The 24,448-nt window shown below is 40.3% G+C and overlaps 1 protein-coding gene and 1 pseudogene across 28 annotated transcripts in view; one reads left to right on the top strand and one right to left on the bottom strand.

Annotated features, from left to right (window-relative positions):
- The window catches only part of Tbl1x (transducin beta like 1 X-linked), a 161,071-nt gene that overhangs the window by 76,358 nt on the left and 60,265 nt on the right, over window positions 1–24,448 (bottom strand). For all 28 annotated transcript variants that reach the window (XM_085685030.2, XM_085685035.2, XM_085685028.2 and 25 more), the window contains one exon: window positions 11,491–11,548. The gene's annotated coding sequence lies outside the window, so the exon portion shown is untranslated. The remainder of the gene's footprint in view (window positions 1–11,490; window positions 11,549–24,448) is intronic.
- Window positions 16,942–23,708, top strand: LOC146889057 (ubiquitin-conjugating enzyme E2 K-like; annotated as a pseudogene).

Below are 24,448 nucleotides of genomic sequence, written 5' to 3'. Positions count from 1 at the left end.
TGCTCCCTGATCTTTTCTTCCCTAAGCACTCTTAAAGAGAAAATAGAGCAGGCTTTGGATCCCTTCCTTGCATGCAGAAACAATCTGTGGTGTCCAACAAACTGACTCTTTCCTGATACAAGACATTTGGCATTCAGAGAATAACACTTGATTAAAATGTTGTGGCTTGCTATTCCAGTCAACTATATTTTAATTATTAAAAAAAGTCAAATTTGCCAGGTGGTGGAGGTGCATGCCTTTGATCCAGCACTTGGGAGGTAGAGGCAGAATGATCTCTGTGAGTTCAAGGCCAGCATGGACTACAGAGTGAGTTCCAGAACAGCTAGAAATTGAGAAACCCTGTCTCAAAAAACCAAGAGTCAAATCCTTGTTTTTGAAAGAGTATCTACACCTGTAAGCAACACATAATGCCACTGGCTTTTGCTTCATGGAACTGCACATCCAATAATGTCCACATCTCCTGGGAACTTGTGGTATTCCAGAACGCTTATTTTCTGAATGATTTCAGTTTCAATTCTCGCATAACCATCTTACTACCTGGCTAACATATTTGTCATATGCTACTTTACAGTTTCTGCCAAACAGTACATGAACAGGTTTCATTTCTAAGTAGTGCGGTTTCTTCTAGTATGATAATTATTATCAATGTTGTCCGTTTGGCAAGCTATCCTGCCTTCGTCATGGGGAGAAACACTACAATAATGTGCAGTATCTCAAACAAATGGAAAAAATCAGTCTGACAAAGCCAGCAGCGTTCTCCATGCCAAGACCAGCCCCGTCTTCTGCCACAGGTGTCCCAGTTGTACTGGCGCACAGGGAATCACTTGTTTTATTACAGTGCCTAGTTCTACATGGCATTAACACAGCACTGTTTTAGCCCTCTGTGGATCCGTGCTCCCTTCTGTCTGTACCAGCTTGGCACAATTGAGAAAGTCAATCCCAACACCTAGACCTGCACATATTACTATTGACTATACCTACAATTTTGTCTCTCCAGAGGCCAAAGTCTCCTCCAGGGTATGTGACCGGCAGTGAATAGGGATCATCCAATAGGAATTTTAAAAATTCTCTTGTAGCCTTTAACAAATAAGTCAAAGTCTTTTTGTCATGATCCAATTGTCTAGTCAGATGTTGCCCAGACTGCTATACCAAATTAACTTTCCAGTTGCTGTCTAAGTATTATTTGTTAAAGACACTGACAAGGACAAAGAGGTACCATTCAGCTATCCCTCTTTACTTGGCCATGGTAATGCTGCAACACAAGGCCCGTGCACTCTAAATTGTGCACTCTAAAGCAAATTGCAGAGGCAGGACCTAGGGGCTTGTTCTATCCTTGCCGTTAATGCTTACTGGTAGTTTTAAAAATCTTTATGTATGTGTAGTGTACATGCATGTGGGTATGCAAGCCAACCTGTCGAGGGTGCATGTGCACGTTTGAGGATGAATGTGGAGACCAGAGGTTGGCACTGGATCTCTTTCTCAATGGCACTCCTCCTTATTGAGGCAGTGTCTATCAGTTGAACCCAGAGCTCTAAAATATAGGCTAGTTTAGCTAGCCAATTTGCTTTGAGGATGCCATTTCTTCTTTCCAAGAGCTAAAAATCACAGGTGGGCTGCTTAACCACCCAGTATTTATGATTATTATGGTTATGTGGAATCAAATACTAGCCCTCACATTTGTACAAGTGCTTTATCCACTGAGTCATGTCCCCAGTCTTTGTTTTCTTTGGGGGCAGGTGTTCATGTAGCTTATGCTGTCTCGTAATTTGTCGTGTGGGCAAGGAATGGCCTCCTGCCTCCAACTCCCAAGTGATGGGAATACATGTTAGGATTCTAAATATGTATCCCACACCCAGCTTTATGAGGGCCTGAGGACTGAACTCAGGGTTTTGTGAATGCTAGGCAAACATTCTACCAACATTCTACAACAATGTGTCTACCACACAGACACATTCCTTAACAATAGGCAATTAATTATACAACATCAAATCTGTAGTTTACACTTAGCATAAATCAGAACAGCAAAGGAAAGATAGCCTGGGAAGCCACATGACAGTCAGATGCCTGGCTTCCTATCTGAGCCCTAGCATTACCAGTCTACCTGTGCATGCTGCCAGAGTTCTGACCTCATTCAGAGTCCCTCGACTCCTTGCTTATAATAAACAGGAGTTGGCTGCTTATACATATCTTATTGTAGGGATCCTGCCCAGTCTGTTCAGCATGAAGCAGTTTCTCCAAGTAGCAATGTAAGATGGTATATTACCACCTTCTGTGTGCACTGTATGCCAATAGCATTGGGAAAATTCTCCAATGTCCATGTGTTAATAAAGTCTTGCTCCCTAGGGTAGAACTACCAGGAAGTAGAGGAACCTTTAAAACACAGATGTGTACAGGAGGAACTTAGGTCACTGAGGGGTGGTGCCTGTGTCCTCAGATAAAAAGACCTTGGCCCCTCCTCTTCCACTCTGCTTCCCAGCCATCATGGGTATCTTTGTTACTCAAGCCTGATGAGCCAAGTTTGACCTCCACAGTGGAGGGAGAAAACAAACAAAAGTTATCCTCTAACTTCTACATGAAGGTCATAGCATAAATGTACCAACAATCACACACTTATACAATAATAGTCTATAACATTTTTTTAAATTATCTAATTTTCTACAATCTGACTGCTCAGTGTTAGGCGAGCTTATGATTTTAAGAATCAGTTTTAAAAATAAGCAAAAAGTCAAAAGAGAAGGTATTTGTCGCTCTAACTTTAAATAATTTATATGCAATTAATTAAAAGTAAGAGCCTGGTAAATACTAAGCCAGGTCTAAAATGATGGCTTTAGGGGGTTAGAGTCCCTACTCTTTCAGGCATACTGTCTGGGACTGCAGAAATGAATCTCTTCATCTTACCATGCAACTCAGTCTTCTCTAATGGATGCCATCCCAGTTTGCTCTCCTGGAGTGCATAGCACCTGAATAAACTCTGAGACAAAACACCAAGCACATGAACAGACAGAGACTCGTCAGTGACGCAGACCATATTCTTGTACAGTTAACTATCATTCAGGCCATCTTATTGCATTCTAACTGGGTAAGCATCTTCTAAATCCAAGTCGTTACCTCCCAGAGATGAAAACAGCTCCCATAAGCTACTCTTTAGGAAGAAAAGAGGAGAGAGGGGCAAGACCTGCAATAGGTTTAAAGCTGTAATTATCGTAAAATCTTTGCATATATCATTTATAATGTTCTGCTTTGGGGACCCAAAAAAAAAAAACCCTCTATCATTCTCTACCTTGTCTTTTGACAGGGCAGCTCACTAAACCTGGAGCTTACTAATTTGTTAGCTAGACTAGCTATTTGGCCAGTGGGATTTGGTACAATGGTACCCAGGGCACTTCACTGTAGTGAAGGTTAGTAATGTTAGTAGAGGAGGATGGTGTTCAGTTGTTTTTCCAAGATCAATGAATCAAGTGGTGGAAGATATAACATTTCCAAGACTGATTTTACATACTTTGTCCAGAAGAGTTTCTTCTTCCTGTTTGTCCCTGGGGTCACAAGAATGCAACACAGAGCATGTTTTTGCCTTTCCGACATCAAACCTTTCCAGGCAAAGTTCCTCTGTCTGTGAATTCATTACTTAGATGAAACCTTCCTAGCTGGACTCACCAGGAAACGTGTGATGATTTTTAGGCCAGCATGAAACAGGCTGTCATGCTGGAAGTAACTCCATAGCAATGTACCCCACTACTTGTTGCCTGCAACGCTGTCCTTCCAGGAAGTTGTGAGGCCTATACAGAATGGTATGGACTTCACTTAATAAAATGCATCAGAAGGGAACACAATCTCTTTTATCTCCTGGGCCCTCGCCTAAGTTACATGAGAAAGGGATTGGAAAGAGGCTTTCTTCAGCACTTAGAGATTAAACACAACTGAGAAATTGCTTTTGCTATGAGAATTCCAGAGTCATCTTTAGGATACAGAATACCTGGGACAGCTCACACGCAGATTTCTGATTCTTGTACAAGATGAAGGTATCACACCAGTTCCCCTTTACAAAAAAACTAATTCAACTCCATAGTACCAAAAAGGAGAAGACATATCAGACAAGGTATACACAGCATGTTGTGAGGTAGTCTGTGGCCAGTTAGATCAGTCCAGGGTTCACTGAGACAGCTAAGAGTTTTGTATTTGGAGAAGGAAAGGTATGTGTCAAAAAGCATAACCTCGGGTGACATTCCTAAGGATGACTATCCAGCTTGTTTATTAAGACGGTGCCAGAGTAGGTCAGGTTGTCTGTCCAGCAAGCCACAGGTCCACTGGTCTCTACTGCTGAGACAAGCTCACACTACAATTAATGTCTAAGTTTTTTGGGATTTTGTTTTTGCTTTTTAATGTGGGTTAACTCAGGTCTTCATGTCCATATACTAAATACCTTACTGACTTACTCCCCAGCCCTCCCAGAATTTCTTTTTTTATAATTCACCAAATAGCCTCAACTGCAAAGCCATAAATCCATCCATTCCCTCCTTATCTGAATGTCACACAAGATTAATATATTCCCCCCCACTCACTGACAAAGACAAATATCCACAGAGTGCAAAGTAACAAATATCCATGTAAATAAACCTGCAAAAAGATCCAGTCAAAAAGTGACACATGCAGGTAAAACATGCTATTTTGTACACATATATACTATAAACTAAGCATTATTCGTACGAGGAAAAAAAAGTGTCTTTAAAGTGGATGTAAAGAAGCTTACACAGCAGTAAATACCATCCTTCCATTGTCGTCAAATATGTTGCCTCTAATTCAGGTTCTTAAACAAAACCATGAAAGCAGCTCATGATGTTTTCAAAAATATAAATTAAATTCTTAGCCACATTTAAAATTAGTGATATAAAATAAGTAACTATGCATCCCAGTAGATAACCCAAAAAACCCAGCTGTGAGGATATATGTCCCTTACAAATGAAAACTTCTCTTTAGTTTTTCAAAGGAGGAAAGGGACTGCAAAGCTACATTTTATTTAGTTTACAACTAAATTATACATACACACACACACACACACGAATGTGTATAATTATAGTTAATAACTGTAACAGAAGGCAGGAATGTACTTGAAAATACCAGCAGAGCACTCAGAGAGAACATAAAGGACATTATCTCCACAGCATATTATAGACCATCTCACTTTTTAAAAATGTATATGTGGTGTACATGCATGCTTCCATGTGTGTGCCAATGTATGTGTTTGTGTGTGTGTGAGTATCTCTGTATGTATGTGTAATGGATAGGTGTCAGCTGTTTTCCTGGATCACTCCCTACTTTATTTACTAAGACAAAGTCTCTCACTGAAACTAAAGCTTGCCAATTTGGCTATTCTAGCAAACTAGCTTTCCATTGGAATCCCATCTCTGTCTCCCAAACCCCGGGGTTACAGGTGGGTCATCGTACAGTAGTTATTTTGTATGAGGTGATGAATATCCAAACTCTAGTCCTCATGTATGCACATGCGCTTTATCTCCTGAGCCATCTCCCCAGCACCTGCAGCTTACTTTCATTATTTCAAAGAGCTGCACACTTGCTTCCTATGTATTCTCCATTCTCAACCAAGAGTCAGATGAAACGTAGGTTACCACAAACTAATATACTAAAATCCCTGCCTGTATCTACAAAGCAGGCTAGTGTGTGTGTGTGTGTGTGTGTGTGTGTGTGTGTGTGAACATGCCTGTAGGCCATAGGTAGACAGGTGTTGGGTATGGTCCTCAAGCACACTCCGCTTTCTTCAACACAGGGTCTCTTGTCCCACCTGGATTTCACCACTGGCTAGAGTCGCTGGCCCATGAGCTCTAGGCATCCTGCCCCCAGCATTGGTATTACAGTTTCCACTCTGCCTCATGGAGCTTTTCGAAAACAGGTGCTAGGAATAAAGCGTGCATAGCAAGAGCTTTTCTGGCTGCACCATTTCCCCAGCCTGGGAGAGGAGGCATCCTGTGCTGGGCAAAGGAACAGTGAATGAAGATCAGGACATGTTCTACAGCTCCATACCAAAATAGCAAAGAAGTCTGTCTCAATTATTCCATGTACATAAAATGAAACCTTTGGCCAATAAATGTAATACCTCTGGGATTACAGATACTGACAACAGGCTGAAATTGAGTCAAATGCAAATACAGAGCTGGGGTTCCAGTCAGATGCAACCTGCTAAGAAGTAGATACCACATTTCAGACTAATCAAGAACCCTTTCATATGAAGACGAAACCTCATCACCCTGATTGCAAGAGTCATGCAACTCATCCACACAAAGCCAAAGTCTACAGCTCTTCATGGAAGTAACCTTACATGGGATGGGAAACAAGAATGTCTGATTAGGGTAGAATAAAGGAAGACAGACAGAGGACTGTTACTCAGTCCTGAAAAGAGGGTCCTGGCAAACATCTTGTGATGGGAGGTCAGCAGATGAGATCATGTTTGCACTATAACAACAAAAAGAACCATTAGAGAAGCTTCTACTGCTTTTATTCTTCTATTGTTCTTTCCTTTGGAAGCTGGAGGGCATAAAAAGGTAGAACTTGCCCTAAAACAGCAGCAGAGAATTTTGAAAATGAATTATGAAAGAAGTGTTTGAGAAAAGCAGTCTAGAATTTTCCATGAGAGTACATGTTTCACCTCAAATTCCTGTCCCCATGTGCAGCCATAACAGATCTATCTTTGAAGTAAATCTTTGCACAAATGGCCTGATTTAAAATGGGTAATAGACTTTAGTAGGCATTCTCAAAAAATATAGAAAAATGGACACACACAGGAAAAGACTTTCTGACATAACACCATTAGCACAGCCACTAAGATCAGCAATTCATAAACGGAACTTCATGAAACTGAGAAGCTTCTACACAACAAAGGACTCTGCCATTCAAAATGGCAGCCTAAAGAATGGGAAAAGGTTTTTTACCAACTACACATCCAATAGAGGACTAATATACAAAATGGACAAAGAACTAGATATCAAAAAACAACCCAATTAAAAATTGGGATACATGGACAAATACAGAATTCTCAATATAGGAAACTCAAATGGCTGAGAAACACTTAAAGAAATGTTCAACGTCCTTAGTCATCAGGGAAATGCAAATTAAAACAACTATGAGATTCCCTTTTACACCTGTCAGAATGACTAAGATCAATAAAACAAGTAGGAGCTCATGTTGGTGAAGATGTGGATTAGGAGGAACACTCCTCCATTGCTGGTGGGAGTGTAAAGTCAGCCCCTATGGAGATTAATGTGGTGGTTCCTCAGGAAGATGAAAATCCATCTAACTCAAGATCCAGCTAAACCAGTCTTGGGCATATAGCCAAAGAATCTTCATCTTAACCATACAGACACATGCTCAACTATGCTCGTTGCTGCTTCATTCATAATATCTAGAAATAGGAAACAACCTACATGTCCCTCAACAGAAGAATGGATAAAGAAAATGTGGTACAATTACAGGATGGAGTGTTACAAAGCCATTAAAAATGAAATCATGAAATTCACACATAAACACGCAGAGCTTGGGGGAAAATCATCTTGAGTGAGGTAACACAGACCCCGAAAGACAAAAATGCTGTGTATTCATTTATATGTGGATGTTAGCTCTTAAATCTTCAATAAGTAAGCTACAATCCATAGGCCCACAGCGGTTAGTTTTAAGAATAAAGGACTAGAGGGGAGGGATGAATTTCCCTAGGAAAGGGAAATAGGATAGTTATGAATAAATGGGGGCAGGGTATAGAAGGAGAATGTCAAATGGAGAAGGGACAGAAAGAGGGGACAAGGGAGGGAATATGGGAAGGGATAGCTTAAACTAATGGCCATATGAGGGCTCATACGGAAACCTAATACAGTAGAAGCTTCTTAAAATACATATGTATATGAAAGTAATCTAAATGGAATCACAAAATAACAGGAGAGACAAAATCCCAACTAGACATTTCTCACACCAAATGAAACCTCCATGCCAGTAATGGATAATGTCTAACATAGTTGTTGGCCAATGAGGTTCCATGGACACCCCACACAATGCAGGCAATTGCCAAGGCTATTGATTGCTTTCCACAGACTGATGCAAAAGCCCTATTGTTGAAGACAGTACCTACATAACTCACTGAACATGGAGAAGTCAAGCTGGTGCACACCTAGGGCCTTGACCTCTACTAACTAATGTCCATGTTACTGGAAGTTACTCTGCACACAACCAGAGGAGAAAGGTAAACACCAACCCAGGTACAAACTTTGATCTACAGTAGTGACTTGCCTGCAAGATACTCTGGTGTATTGGTAATGAAAAGCTTGTGGAAGTAACCAACCGATAACTAATTGAATTTAAGGTCCACACCATGAGATGGAACCTACATTCAATGCTGCTTGGGTGGTCAAGAACCTGAGACCAGAGACCTGGTGAAAAACCAAATGTTACTGTTCTGCTAAAGAAACATAACAGTGAAATGATTACTAATGGCATTCTGCTGAACACATACATCAGTGCCTTGCTCAGTCATCAACAGGCAATCTTCCTCCTACAGCAGATGGGAACAAATACTGAGACCCATAGCGAGACATTATGCAGAGAGTGGGATACCTTAGAATACTCAGCCCTAAATGAGATGTTGCCATCAAATTCCTCCCCTCAGGGATCAGGGAATGGTACGGAAGAGGAGGCAAAAAAACTCTAAGAACCAGTGGGGAGGAAGACACCAAAACAGTTTCTTCCAAACACTTAACAGGATCGACAGATATACAAACTCACAGAGTTTGAGCATGCACTGAGTATATAGGGGTCTGCATCAGATGGAATCCTTAGAACTGAGAGAAGTGGATGCAAATCCCCAATCCCTAACCTAGAAGCTGTCACTAACTGATAACTACTTGCAAAGGAAAATTAATTTTGCCCAATTGCATCTCACTGAGTATATAAACCACACTGAAAGGCAAGCCCCATGCCTAGCAGTAGTTGGCCAATACAAAACAAATTCAATGGTATTTTTGGAGGTTCCCTGCTTGTATCATAATGCTTTGACTGGGCATTATCTTTTCCCCTCCTTACAAGTCTTTTGAGTATATATTATGGTTTCCTATGTTGTGTTTTTATGGGATTTCAAGCCAACGTGTGTGTGTGTGTGTGTGTGTGTGTGTGTGTGTGTGTGTGTGTGTGAGCATTTAGGTGATTCTTGTACTTTTCTTTGGTTCATTTTCTTTTCTCAGTCTGTTTCATACTACTCCAGTTTATTATTATTTTAGCTTATTTTATTATTATTTTTTAAATGCCCGCATGTATTCTAATGAGGAAAAAGGGTATGTATTTAGAGGGGAGGATTTTAGTTCAACCTGAATGAACTAATATAGTATGGTAATTATTTTCCCAATGTACAGTTACACTGAGAGCACGCACATTAGAGGATCTAAGGACATGTCACTCCTTCCTGAAGTACTGTATATTGTAAGAATCTGCCCCCCGTGTGTGTGTGCGCGCACACACGTGTATTTGTCTGTCTCTCTCTCTCTCTTTCATAAACGCACACTCAAAGGTACATATACTGACAGATTGTCGTGTAGGACAACAGGACAATGTGATTACTACTAGAAAAGGTAAAGGACAGGAAATCACAGTATTATGTTTGAAACTCTCTGTTGAGTTTTCCCAGGTTTCAAAGTAAAAGGTTTTGAGCAGCATGGTTATACATACCTGCATTCCAGAGGGTAAAGAATGAGTATGAGTTAGAGGTCATGCTGAGCAACACAGAAAGACCTTATGTCTTATCAATAAGAAAAAATAAAAAGGCTTGGAGAACACAGTTCATTGGTAGACTGCTGCTCAAGCATGTGCAATTCCCTGAGTGTAGTATCCATCACCACAGGAAAAGAGAAAGTTTCAAAAACGTGTGCATGAATGCATGATGCATGAATGAGCAGATGATGGAATAGAATTTGAGTCTACTAAGAAATGAAACAGTGATACCAAACCACACTTTAGTCCTTGAAAACAGTCTTCGAGTGGAAAACCAGCACACACAAAAGGCTAGGCAAATGCACACGCAGAAAGTAGGTGTATGGTGCCCATGAGCTGGGGAGAGACTGGTAACAGAGTTTCTTTAGGGATTGGTAAAATATTGTAAACATTATGGTGGGGATATGAATGAATATAGTAAAAATCACTGAACTGTGTGCATCAAATGGGTGAACTATCTCATCTCAGAAAAGCTGCTACCAAGAACCGACAAATGTTAGGTGGGAAGTGCTTAACAAAAGGCATACACCCAGACATACCCTGCACTCACACCCTTGGCTCCTACTCCAAATAAACTCAAATCTACATCACAGAACTCTGTGTTCTCAACAAGACAGAAGTAACAGGTCAAGGACTGCCAGCAATAAGACTCTTCCTTAAAAGTGCCTATAACAGATGCTTTCAATTGAAGCTAAGTGACAAAGGAAGGACAATGAGCATATCAGCTTCCAAAGGTCCCATTCTACCAGAGGCTGCCTCCCTCTGTTTTCATAAACAACCCATACCAGCACTGATGAAAAATGCTTCCCCAGAAACCATTTACTAACCATGCTATCTCAGAATCTGGCCAAAACATGTTTATGGAAAAATCTGGCTGACATACACAGACTTTCAAGGCTTAGTTCACTTCTACACTAATTTCATGAGGAGCATCTGAAAGCCTGGGATATAGAAATCAGAGCCAAGTGCTTTCAATTTGTTTTTAAAAGTCAGGGTAAAATAAGAACTTCATATGTACATGGCAGAAGAGATCAGTAGCTATGCTCCACTGAAAAGTACACACACTGTGGTCACTCTCCATATTTGTTTTCTAAAACTGATACAGGACTGAGGGTGTAGCTTGGTGACAAAACACCTGCAGCATGCATAAGACCGTCAATCCCCAGTACTGCAAATTTTTTTTAAAAAGATATAAATCTCCAACTTCTTAAAGCTAAACTAAAGATTTTATGTGTTTAGGAGTGCAGCTTGGTACCTTGCTAGCATGTACAAGGTCCAGGGTGCCAGGTCCAGCACATCTAAGAAAAAAAATGTGAAGCCGTTTGTTATGAACTACTGCTGATATTGCTCATCCTTGTTTCCTTCTCCTTCTCAACCATTTGCTAGTAAAATCAGCCAATTGCAACAAATGTTGGTAAATCACCATTTCCAGTGCAGAAAGCCAATAGTCACATTTATTTATTTATTTAAATTCATTTTTAAGTATTTGTATTGTTTGTTTATTATGTATACAATATTCTGCCTGCATGTATGCCTGCAAGCCAGAAGAGGGCACCAGACCTCATTACAGATGGTTGTGAGCCACCATGTGGTTGCTGGGAATTGAACTCAGGACCTTTGGAAAACCAGGCAATGCTCTTAACTCACATTTATTTTTTTTAAGCTCAGGAAATACAGGAAGGCTGACATGTTAATTTACTACATAGTGAGAAACCGTTTTACCATTTCACTTACTCAGAAGTAAACGCAGGCAAATCCTTTTCTTTCAGACTTCTCGTCTATCTTCAATTACCTGTTAATGAATAATAGCCAAAGTAAGGTAAAAATGTCAACTAATACACATGCTGAAGTATATATTATCAGCATCTTATTACTGGAAAGAGGTGATTTAGTTAAGTCTAGTCAGTCTGCATGTAGACGCTTTAGTCAACAAAGGACCACATATAAGACAGTGACCCCATACAGTTTTATCATCTGTGGTATCACAACTAGGTTGCTTCCAGTGCACATACTCTATTGATACCCACCCAGCAAAATCTAAGGACGCATTCCTTTGCACATACCCACTGAAGAGCTCCTCAACTATACCATAGGAGCATACTGTAGCTTTACTAACAACCACATACGGTGGCAGGAAGCCGTCACTGATAAACTTAATAACTATACCTCTACATAAAGTACACAGAGAGACAGTTCACACAAACCTGCTCAGAGTTTATCCTGATTTCAGACTGCTCAGGAGCAGCCTATAAATGACATTTCTCAGTTACAGAAATCCCCCCAAGAACCTTCTCAGTGCTAACACAACCTCGTCTGTCATCCAAAAGAACATCAAGTGAAAACTGAAGATCTTTCAAGTCAAGGTAAGACTAAAATAATTTTAAATGGGCAGACCGCAGTGGTACACAACTTAAATCCCAGGAATTAGAGACCAGAAACAGAAGAATCTTACATTCAAGACTAGTCTGGGCTGCATAGTAGCCTACATAGTCACCCTGACTGTGCCAATTGAAACAGCTGTTTCCCAGATACAGAAAGCACCCCTAAAGGACATAAATAGTCTGTTTAGAATTTTCTGGTCTAAGAGCATAAGGTAGGGAAAGCATAAGGTGGAAGAGATGGCTTTCACTGGGCACAGACAAGAGATGAGGGTTATCAGAACGTGAAATGTTCCTACTTTCAAGTAACAAATAGTCCTGTGGACAAATTCAAACATACACGTGCACATGCATATAAAGAACCATGGTCAACTGACTTCCAGAGAGCTCATATCTATACCAGCACAGGTAATACCTCAAGTCACACTCCAGAGCAAGCTGAGCTTGCAATCCCTACATTAGCTTCCAATGTGGGTAGGCTAAGAAGCCATGACTATGAGTAAGTGTGTCCACCATGCATGATTCCTACTGCTAAACCATGTCCACTGAACTGTGAGCTTCCTGTGGTATCTCAGAGAACAGCAGCAATTCTCACTTATCCTCTGTGTCTTTTGCATGTAGAACAGTCTTGTTTTCATGTCTACATATTCTCATCCCAGGGAAAACCTAAAGGGCTTCATGGCTGATGGGGAAAGAACAAAGAGAAAGGGAAACTGAGGATTCTAACTCTTTGGTGTGTTGCCTTCCTCTAATCCCAGGCAGGAAAACAGTCATTTAGATATAGACAAACAAACAAAAAAAAAAGCAGCTGCATTCCCAGCCAGTGTAGGCTGAAAGAATTCATGGCCAGCAGCTTTGAAACATCTGCAGCTGGTAAAGTCAGCTCCAAGATACCTGTTCACGTATTTAAATACTTGGTCTCCAGCTGGTAGCACTGTTTGGAAAAGCTATGAGACTTTTAACAAATGAGTCCTTGCCAAAGTAAGCCACTGAGGGCAGACCTCAGGCTATAACTGGCACTGACACAGCAGCCACACTGTAGTGGACTGCACTCTTATTTATTTTTTTATTATATATGTATGGTGTCTCTCTGCATGTGTGTGTGCATCACACGCATGGATGAGTGTAGTCTCCACAGTGGTTACTACAATTGAACACGAAAATGTTCTTAGTGTGTAATGGTAGAAAAGTAGGGTCGCTGTTACAAATCTTATAATCACATACGGCAGTTCTCCCTTATCTGAGGTGTTTGGTTCAGCTGTATGTGATCTAAAAATATTAAGTGCAAAATTTTGCAACCAAACAATTTCTTTGTTTTAGATGGCACACAACTACGATTTGTATGGATTCTTGTGCTGTCCCCGTCTCATCCAAAGTAAGATTCAACCCTTAGTTCAGCACATCTACACTATACATGCCCCCACCACATTGGTCAATTAGAGGGCATCCATTATTACACAACTTGTCATACATAGCACTACAATACTCATATAATCAAATATTTCTTATTTTACTTAATAATAATATTCATGCTAAACTTGCTTACCCACCTTATTTCACTTTATTACAAAGGCATCACAAGAACAGTGGGTACCATATAATGATATCGTAAGGGAAATTCACATTCATGAAGCTCTTATCATAGTATACTGTTACAACTCTTGTATTATTGTTAAACTCTTACTGTGGTAACATACATTCCATTTTCTTACACATATGTAGTTGGCATAGGAAAAAGAAAATGTAACACAAGCTTTATTAGGAATCTACTTAAGCTAAGTGCCCCACGTACGGGAGAGGGGGCAACTATTTTTAGTTCTATTGAAGTGGTGCATTCCACTGTGGACAGTGTGAAGGGCTAAAAGGACACAAACATGCAGTTATTATCTGAGGAAGGTAGGGAGAAAAATGAACACAGACAATGATTTCCTATGATCAGCAAACTGGCAGATTGGCTTCATCCACAGCTTTGCAATCTGTGCTCACCAGTTTTGTGAATGCCATATGTCTAGACCCACCCATCCTTCATTCTTTGTCCAGGGTAACTAAGCAGGTCTCCTAACAGGTTTCCCATTGCCTAGTCTCATACCCTTGGAGAGAACTTACCCTGTTCAGACCTGCAGCACAGTCATCACCTCTGTCCTTCACACCCATTACCAAACCCTCTGCTTCTTAAGCAGAGTCCAGGGCAGTCTTGCCAGATTTATTCTTTGTAGAATACACCCTTTTAGTTCCTTGATTCAAAACTGAAAAGAACCCTCAAGGAGCACCATGGTCTCTGAGTCTTTGTCTCTGGGTATGAAGTAGACAGTTTTTATGACTCTATTCTCTCTAGGAATTAAGAGCACAGATCCCAGGTCAGATAAGCTGACACAAAACCAGCTGGCTTAACATCCCAGGGTCCAGCATGCTCAGGGCCTTCTATTTCTTGTCTATATAGAGTAAATGACTTCCTGAAAGATGACACAATGTTAGAGGATAGCTTCTACCACATTCACTGAAGAGCCTAGAGAATCCTTTGTGGCATGTAGAGAATGTTATATATCTAAAATTGGTTTTGGGATTGAACTTCATTGTGTATATGAAGAATTTTCAGCCTTGTCAATCAGCACTAGATCACTCAAACAAAAACCTGGTGGCGGATGGGGGGCGGGTGACTCTCATTACCTATTTTCCTCTTAAAACACAATGAGGGGCACCTCTATTACCCAGGTGCTGGGAGAAATAAAAGATATATTGAAAACACATAGTGTTGCTCCTAGCTCATCAATATCAGCTGGTCAAACTGGCAGCACACACTTGTCACCTCAACACTCAGCAGGTAGAGGCAGGAGAATCGCTAGTTTGAGGGCAGCCTGGAATGCAGAGCAAGACTGTGTGCCAAAGCAAACAAATAGGCTGTGTAGAAAAATAAATAACTAAGCAATCAATTGAAAGACATCATTACTAGCTATCATTTAAAAGAGTTTTTTAAAAAAGAAGTATCAAGGATACTGAAGAATTGATAAAGTATCTTACTCCAAACTTTCCCTTCTTACATCAAGAAAAAGTTCTTTCTGTACTAATTTCTTGTATCTATCTCAATGGAGACACTGAAGAACTTGTAGCTCTTTCTTTGCTTTTGGGGCATGGGGGTATAGGTAGGGTGTGTGTGTGTGTGTGTGTGTGTGTGTGTGTGTGTGTGTGTGTATCAGAGTCTATATCAGGTGTCTTCATCTATTGTTCTCCATGTTTGTTTGGAGAGTCTCTAAGTGAACTTGAAGCTCACCAATTGGGCAAGACTGCCTGACAAGCAAGTCCCCAGTGTCTATGTATCTCTGACCCCCAGCTATGAAGTTACAGATGCATGTTATGCTAACACAGCCACCTTTTACATGGGTGCTAGGGATCTGAACTACAGCACTTGACCCACCAGGCCATCTAATTCCTGTGAACTATTTTAGTTCTAATACCTCACTTTCATTTTCTGCTTTTCTGTAAACTTCATGAAGCCTACTAACGTACAAATTTCAATACTGTTTAAAGAAATATCACCCTCTAGCAGGTAAGGAGACAGAAAATAACTGAAGTGTATGCAATCTAATGCCTCCAAATTTTTTTTTTAATTTGTTTGTGTATACACATTACAGAGGTCAGAAAAGAGCATCAGATCCCCTCAAGTTAGAACTGTGAGTCATCTGACATGGTGCCTGGAATTAAACTCAGGTCCACTGCAAGAGCAGCAGTGTGCTCTTAACCTCTGAGCCATCTCTCCAGTCCCCAAGACCCTTTTAATTGCATTAAAATTCAATGATTTGGGTGCTTTGTCAGTCACTAAGAATCTTTCTTGTAAGAACTACTTTTGAAGAACTTTATCCTTCATGTGCAGACCTGAACGACCTCCAAGGCTTTGCCTAGGGTCTGGCAGAAACTGTGTGTGATCCAGTATCCATCACACTAAATTTAGAAATACACTGTGTCCCTGAGGCACTTCCACAGGAAGCAAGATTAAAATAGGATGCATGCAGCTAACACACCAGAATTCAAAAGCTACTGCCAGATAACAACCTCCAAGAAACCACAACCGTCTCAGCCAGTGAAATCCTTATCTTTCTGCACCCAGGAAAAGAGGGGGGAAATGATCATGGCTCTCACAATCGCATACAAAATAGCAAAAATGAAATAACAAGATGGACCACAGCAAACAGAAGGGAACCACAGCAGGAAAATGAAGCTGAAGTCAACAAGAAGGCACTGTATAAAGGCTGCCAGTGAACACAATTTTGTACCAGGAGGATGGGAACCACAGAACGTATTCTTGGTTTCTCAGGAGTCTACCAAGGGAAGACAATGAGTTGCTTGTTCAACCGTAAAGACAGACTATCAGAAACTCCGCTTCTAGACTTTTTATTCATGTATAAAATTTCATAAAATTTCGTCCACAGGTCCCAGAAAGAAAACATTCTGAAGTAGGAACAAGCTAGGCTTAGTAAACAAAAGGGGCAGTTTTTTCAATAACCCTCAATCCTCGCTAACTGGGCAAGACCAAAAAACAGTTAAGCAAACAAAATCTGAGTGGCTACAGTGCAGATCACTGCTGCCTGGTTTACTGCAGAAGCACTCACAGGCCCAAATGAGCTAGCTGCCTGCCTGTCCCTGGGGTTTGCACAAATATCTTGCTGTATCTTGCAATCACATTTTGGTGCCAATAAGTATATCAATTCTGTAATTTTTTAAATTTTTTTTAAGGGGAGAGTGAGAATGCAGTCCTCTACTATGAGTTTCCCACCTTTGGGGAAATCACAGGGGCCAGTACATCCATGGTGCAATGGAGAAGCCTCACGCTGGGAAGACCACCTTCATGATCATGGTATATTTCCCTTCTCTGGCAGGAAAATATCAATAATATTATTTTTAACATTCGCTTGGTAACCCATAATGTGGCTAGATCAAGGTCTTTTGCCATTGCCTTCAACTTGCTATAAGTAATAATAAATGAAAGCAAGAACAATTTTTAAAATTTTTTGTTTATCTATTTTTACAATTTTGTTATTACAGTAATAGAGATTAAACTTGAGGCTCCGCATGTTCTAGGAAACTGCTCTATCACTTAACTGTACCCCCAGATTTCTTTGTTGTTCTTTTGAAGCTGATTCTCACTATGTGGCTCAAGGTATCCGTGAACTCTCTAAGAAGCCAGGGAGAATCTGGAATTCCTTATCACCTGCCATCAACTAAGCTCCAGCATTATTATAGGTATGTGCTACCATATCTTTATGGAGTGCTGGGGAACAAACCCAGAGGTATATTAACTGAGTCAAACACCCACTACTGATTTGTTTCCTTTCCTTTCCTTTGAGATAGGTTCTCCTTCTGTAGTTCTGACTGACCTAGAACTTGCTATGTGAACCAGCACTGGCCTACCACTTTCAGCATTCTTGTTGTTTCTACCTCTGAATGCTGAAGTTTCAGGCACGGGACACCACACCTGGCATCCAAGTATGAAATTTTCAGCCATCAAAAAATGTCTGGATTCTGGTGTGGGAAGTTCTTCTGTATATGTTGCTTTTATTGGTTAATGAATAAAGAAGCTGTTTCAGACAGTGGCTTAGCAGAATAGAGTGAGGCAGGGAAAACTAAACTAATGCTGGGAGAAAGAAGGCTGAGTCAGGAGACTTCATGTAGCCGTAGCTGGGAACAGACAAACTGGAATCTTGCCTTAAAGCCACAGCCACGTGGCAATACACAGATTAATAGAGATGGGTTAATTCTAGATATGAGCCAGCTAGCAATACGCTACGTGAATGACCAAGTAGTGATTTAATTAATACAGTTTCTGTGTGTTTATTTCGGGGCTGAGCAGCTGGTAACAAACAAGTGGCTTCTTACAACAGAATCCCGTATACAGTAAAACCCAAAGCTTGGTTTTCACAATCTAATAATGTTTTAGAAAATCATACCTAATAACAAGATTACACTACACAATGACATTATATTCCAGGATGATGTTTAAATAATCTATATTCCCATTTATTACACAAATGTCTGGGGATTATTTGCAAAGTCATACTTATGAGACAATAGATTTAAGATTGTCAACAATAGCTGGTGGGTGCATAAAAAAAATCCTTATTTCTTGGGAAATAATTTTGAAACATCTAGCATTAAAACATTTACATAAATTTGGTTTGGGAATTTTGGAAGGAAAAACCATAATGAGCAAATTATGACTAACGTTTCAGTCTAGCAACATGATCATTACAAGATGCAAATTAGAGGCATCAAACTTCAATTGCAGTATCTCTGGTTACCCTGAATAGACTCTTCCTTGTGCCTGCTCCTCCCTCATCTATATGAAGACAGTGACTAAATGAATCTTCTCCTCTGAGATAAGAACCTAGTGACTTAAGTGACTTTGACCAAGCAGATACAGCAAAGGTGATGTCATTTCTTTATTGATAGCAAATGTCCTCTCTACTGTTCTGGCTAGAATAAGGCAAGTGTCTATCTTTTGTCTTTCTCTGTCTCTGTAGTTATTTTGTTCGTAGGTTTTATTTTGCATTCATGAGCCTGCATGTATGTATATGTAAACCAAATGCATGCCTGGTACCCACAGAGGTCAGAGCAGGGTGTCAGATGTCATGGAATTGCAATTATGGATGGTGTTGAACTAGGTCCTCTGGAAGAGCAGGAAGTGTTCCTAGCCACTGAGCTATATATCTCTCTAGACCCAGTAGGGTCTGTTTTGTCTCCTCTATAACTTCAAGTCCTGTACATAAAGAATAGTCATTTGGTGTATATGGATTCATCTCAAATTTTAGCAAGCAAGTTTAGTTTAAAAACACATGTCCTCAGTATTCTGCAAGTTGGAAGGGTAATGACTCTGAACACCATGTTTTCTTTACATTCTTGAGAGTTTAGCCTTTGAGGCAAAAATTTAAGTCAGCTTACTAGAAAAACAGTATTTTGTCATACTGTAGACTGATGAAATGCTACAGATGGAAGGGACTAGGAAGATATCACAAAGTCTTGCCATTTCAGAAGCTGGCACTAATGACAGAAGGATCATTATTAATAGTGATTCTATTTCAGAATTGTCTATTTTTGGATGATGTATCACATGGTCACCATATGTTTTACTTGATCAATAACCAAGATGGTGGTTATAGCTGGACCAACTATGAAAAGTCAAAGCCTGAGCATATGTCTCTACACAGACACTAGGACTTCTTAAATATGACAACATAAATGAGAAAAAGAGGCCCCAGATTAGAACCATGTGAATCACCAAAGGAGCTTTCTACATCTGCTGTGTTAAAACAATAACCTCAATAAACTCTACAGATGCAACACTGAGCCTCGACCTGCCCACTTCACAGAACCATCTGGCATTGCTGCTTCAGAACCGCCTCCATCACTGCCTTATGTAATAGCCACTACATTCAAAGATGGAGACCTGGAGCCTTGCATATGGATTCCCCATTCCAAGCAGACCAGGGCTGCACTGGGGTTTGACCCAGTCAACATGTATGAAATAGGTCAGTATGGGAACATTTGAATAAGGATGGCCCCCAAAGGTTCATATATTTGAATGCTTAGTCATTAGGAAACAGTACTGCTTAAGAAGGATTAGGAGGTGTGGTCTTTTTGGAGTATATGTGGCCTTGTTTGAGGAAGTGTCACTCGAGGTAGGATTGAAGGTTTCAAAAGCCCAAGTCAGGCACAGTGGCTTCTTTTCCTGCTGCCTGAAGATCTGGATGTAGAACGCTCAGCTCCTTCTCCAGCACCATGTCTGCCTGAGTGCGACTAGTTTCCTGCCATGATGACAATGGACTAAACTTCTGAAACTGTAAGCAAGCCCCAATTAAATGAGAGTTGCCATAGTCATGGTGTCTCTTCACAGCAATAAAATAAAATAGTTGCTAAGGCATAGCATTATATTTCTATTTGGGTCCCTGTCTGGTACCCAGAAATCATTATGTCCAGGGTCAACTTACTCTAGCCTTAAGTTGTCTTCAGCATTCTGACTTACCAACTGGTATCCTTTTCCTCCAGGCTCCAAACACTGCCAATGTCAACTTGGACTCTCAACCTTTCTCCCTCCCCATCATCTTCTGCATTAAATCTTAAGTCCTATGGCTGTAGCCATAGAGCACCCTTAACATTTTACCACATGTACTGTCATTTCCATTGGTGGTATGCTTTGGTCTCTTCATAGTGACAAGAATTGGTGTCAACCTGATCAATTCTTCTGTAAAAATATACAATTCTTCCTACAGTAGTCTGACCATAGCTAAAAAAAAATACCATCAGTTATATCACTATCTGAGAAAAACAAACAAAATAGGTTCCTTCCATCAACTGCCTGGACATGTGCTTCCTATGCCACCAGGAGATTATATACAGTACTTCAGATTCCATTTGTAGTAAGTAAAATAATGTCCTCCTCGCCATCAGTGTTTCCCATACTTCAATCCCCTCAAGCTGGAACTGTCTGGTTACTGACAAGGGGGAATGAAAGTTGCAGAGAAAAACCAGGTTGCTAAAGATCTGACAACATTTACAGCATTTACACCCTGGCTTATATGAGGGGGTATTTGCTAAATAGCCACACAAGAGCTTCTCTCTCACTACTAGTTTTCTAAAGCAGGTCACAGCACACACACCAATTTTATCCTAAACAGTGTTCTCAAAAGAATTCTTTAAACAAGGAAGGGGTAGAAGAGCTAATGCCTGTGATCCTTTATGAGGAAAATGCAAGTCAGCTCTACTGGCTTTGAGAGGAACGGGCTGTGGGCTAAGGGATATGGTAGCTATGGGCTAAAGAAATATGGACAGGGATTCCCTCGAACCACCAGAAAGTAACAATAAGCTGTCTTCAGATTTGTGACCTCCAAACTGTAAGACAGTAAACCTGTGCTACTTTACTCACCTGAGTTTATGGAAGGAAGATTGTTACAGCAGCCGGTGGAAACTAATACACCTCTTCCCTCTCACTGCTGAGCACCCACTGCAGAACATTCACACCATTTTACAGTACTTAGCATTTTGTGTTAGAAGCCTCTGTACTACACAATGAATATGAAGTTCCAGTTCTATACCTCAGGCAGTTCTGTGTTGCCCTTCAAACAAGCAATCCTAAAACTCATCCCTGTGGCTTAAGTGAAAGAAGGACACCTGTGACTCAGGCCACATGAGTGAGCACCTCTTGCACCCTGTTGCCCATACTCACTTCACTCTTACATCTTTTGTCCTTACTTTCCTGAAAATTCTGTTCACACTCCCTCAGGGGCAGGCACGGTATCTTATTTTCAGTTTCACGCCATGCCATCTTGTTTCCTGCATTAAAGTTTCCATTCTGAAATACTCTGGGTCATTCATTTGGCCTCACTCTTGGCATGCACCTTTGAAATCAAGGAACTTTTGCACTCTGTGCTTTAGAAGTATAGAATAAAGGGTTGGGGCTGGGAAGAGGGCTCAGTTGGTAAAATGCTTGTCATGCAAGCACAAGGCATGAGTTCAGATCCCAACACCCATGTAAAAATCCAGGCACAGTGGAGAGAGTTAGAAACTGTATCTAAGTGATCAGTCATTCTAGCATAATATCAGCAAGTTCCAGAGACCTTGAGGGTCCCTGGCCTGGAAAATGTAGAGGGCAATAAAGGAAGACATCTGACACTGACCTCTGGCTTCCACGCCGCACACATAAAAAAGAGAAGAAAAAAACCTCTCTGAAAAAGTTGGACATGGAGTTGGAGAGATCTCTAAATTGTTAAAGAGCACTGGCTGCACTTCCAGATTCAGGTTCAATTCCTAGCACTTACATGGTGGCTTACAACCTTCTGTAGCTCCGGTTTCAGCAGATCTGATGCCGTCTTCTAGCCTCCCTCAGCACTAGGCATGTACATGATACACATACACATAAAATATTTTTAAATTCTTTTAAAGTTGATGATTTATATTTGTTTTCTTGTTTATATTTGTTTCTATGCTCAAATGTCTTAGTTCAGAGAAGAGTTTAGTTGGGCTCAAAGTCTGAAAAGATACTCCACCATAGCAGGGAAAGTGCAGGTGACAGCAGCTGGTCACATTGCTTACTTAATCAAAGCAGATAGGAAGCAGGCCATCAGGACCTGACCCCAGTTCATTCTGTGAGGCTACACCCACTAAAGGTTCCACAACCTTCCCAAACAGCATCAGTACTCAGAGCTCATCAGCCTATGGGAGACAGTTCTCATTGAAACCATAACATAATCTGACTAAACAGTTCTGCTCCTAAGAATGTAATCAAGACAATGAAAACATATCAAACAGCGATATTCACAACAGCAAAGGGCAGAAAGAGTTTATGACCATCAACTGAAAAAAGGATAAACAAAACTCATGTTTTTATCAATGAATAAACAAAAATATGGTAAAATGGAGTGTCATTAAACAGTACAGTGAGCTATCTACCATGTCACAATATGAATGAACCTAATATATTTTAGCAGCTGGGACACTAGTGCAGGTCTGCCATCCCAGATACTCCAGAGACTGAGACAGATGTGTCAGTTACAGTGATTTTTCTGGCCAGCTTGGGTAACTCAGCAAAACCCTGTTTCAAAGTAAGACATAAAGAATGATGGGAATATAATTCAATGGTAGAATGCTTGTCAAGCATGAGCAAGGCTCTGGGTTCAATTCCCAGTACTAATTGGAGGCAGTGAGGGAGATATGGAAGAGGGGAGAATGACAAGAATGAATGCAGTGGGGTGAGAAACAATTCTACAAAATGAAGGAGGCCAAACACAAAAAATATATATAAATTCTACAACCCCCTCATTTAAAATATGAAAATAGCTCTCTCTCTCTCTCTCTCTCTCTCTCTCTCTCTCTGCTGATTGAATGTAAGCTCTCAGCTACTGCTCCAGCTTCATGCCTGCTCTCAACCTTATCTAGAAATAAAGACCCTACTCTAGATCACATAGAATGTTTCCATATAATAGTGATCATGTTGATGGTATTTTCTTGAGCTGACTTAGTAAATCTTCATACAAGTAATAATGTTCTTTGTTTAACGGGAAATAAAAATCCATTTTTTCTCTGAATTATAATTTGTGGACAATGTAGGCAGAAATAAGAAGATGTGAGCAAAAATCAAATTAAAGTAGATCTTGCAGGTGAGAATTTTGTAGAATTAGGGGAGAAATAGCAGTAACCTCAAGACACACCATATGAAGGAGGAGGAAGAGATGAACTAGAGATGAAAAATACCAAAAATGTATCCATTTAATTCTCCTAAAGTCTGGTTTATCACTAAGATATGGCATCCTAATAACAGCTCTATCATGATGGGAAGGAAGTGCTTTTCTGTATATCCTGAAAGATCAATATACAGAATCCTGAAATGTTTGAGCAGACAGCCCAACTTTAGGCACATGTATATGCTGGAGCACCAGTTTCTAGTTCAAAATACAACTTTCCCTGAAATAATAAATTTTTTTAAAAAAGATAAAGCATGTGCACTATATAAACAGAAATTCAATAATAGTGGCCTTGTCTTCAAAATCATGGAATACAGAAACAGCAACTAAAGTGCTCCCGAGTGACTAAGACAGGAGCTGTTGCCATCTATGCTCACCATTTCCTGAGGAGTGCCAACACATGTAATTTTAGGATTCTGAATAAACTTCTTTTAAACTGATATTACTGCCTAATGATGTTACCTAGTCACCATTGTAGACTGGGGGGGGGGGGATCCCTGCTGGTGTGGGATTTCCTTCTGTATATGTGTTGCTTTTATTGGTTGATAAATAAAGCTGCTTCAGCCAATGGCTTAGCAGAATAAAGTTAGGCAGGAAATCCAAACAGAGAGATATAGAGAGATAATAGGTGGAGTCAAAGAAATGCCATGTAGCTGCTGAAGGAGAAAGACATCAGAACCTTACCAGTAAGCCATAGTCTCATGGCGACACACAAATTAATAGAAATGGGTAAATTTAAGATATAAAAGCTAGCTAGGAATATACCTGAGCCATTGGCCAAACAGCATTATAATTAATATAGTTTTGTGTGATTATTCGGGTCTGGAAGGCCAGAAAAACAAAAGAATAGTCTTCACTTACACCCCACTCTATAAATAAAACTAATTAAACACCTGTGCAAAAATTTTTTGAAGTTAGATTATACAAATCCGTAGACAGAAATAGATTAGTAGCTGCCAGGAGGAGTGGGTCACAATGTGTTGCTAATGGTTTCACCAAGATAAAAAGTCTACCCAATTACACCTACACACATACACACAAAATGGTCACTGGATCGTAGAGCTATGAAAAGGCAGATTTTGCAAGGGC

This window comes from Myodes glareolus, chromosome X, assembly GCF_982192425.1.
Source record: "Myodes glareolus chromosome X, mMyoGla1.1, whole genome shotgun sequence".
Lineage (NCBI taxonomy): Eukaryota > Metazoa > Chordata > Mammalia > Rodentia > Cricetidae > Myodes > Myodes glareolus.
Note: the sequence above shows the minus strand (reverse complement) of the source record. Positions and strands in the feature narration are given on the sequence as shown.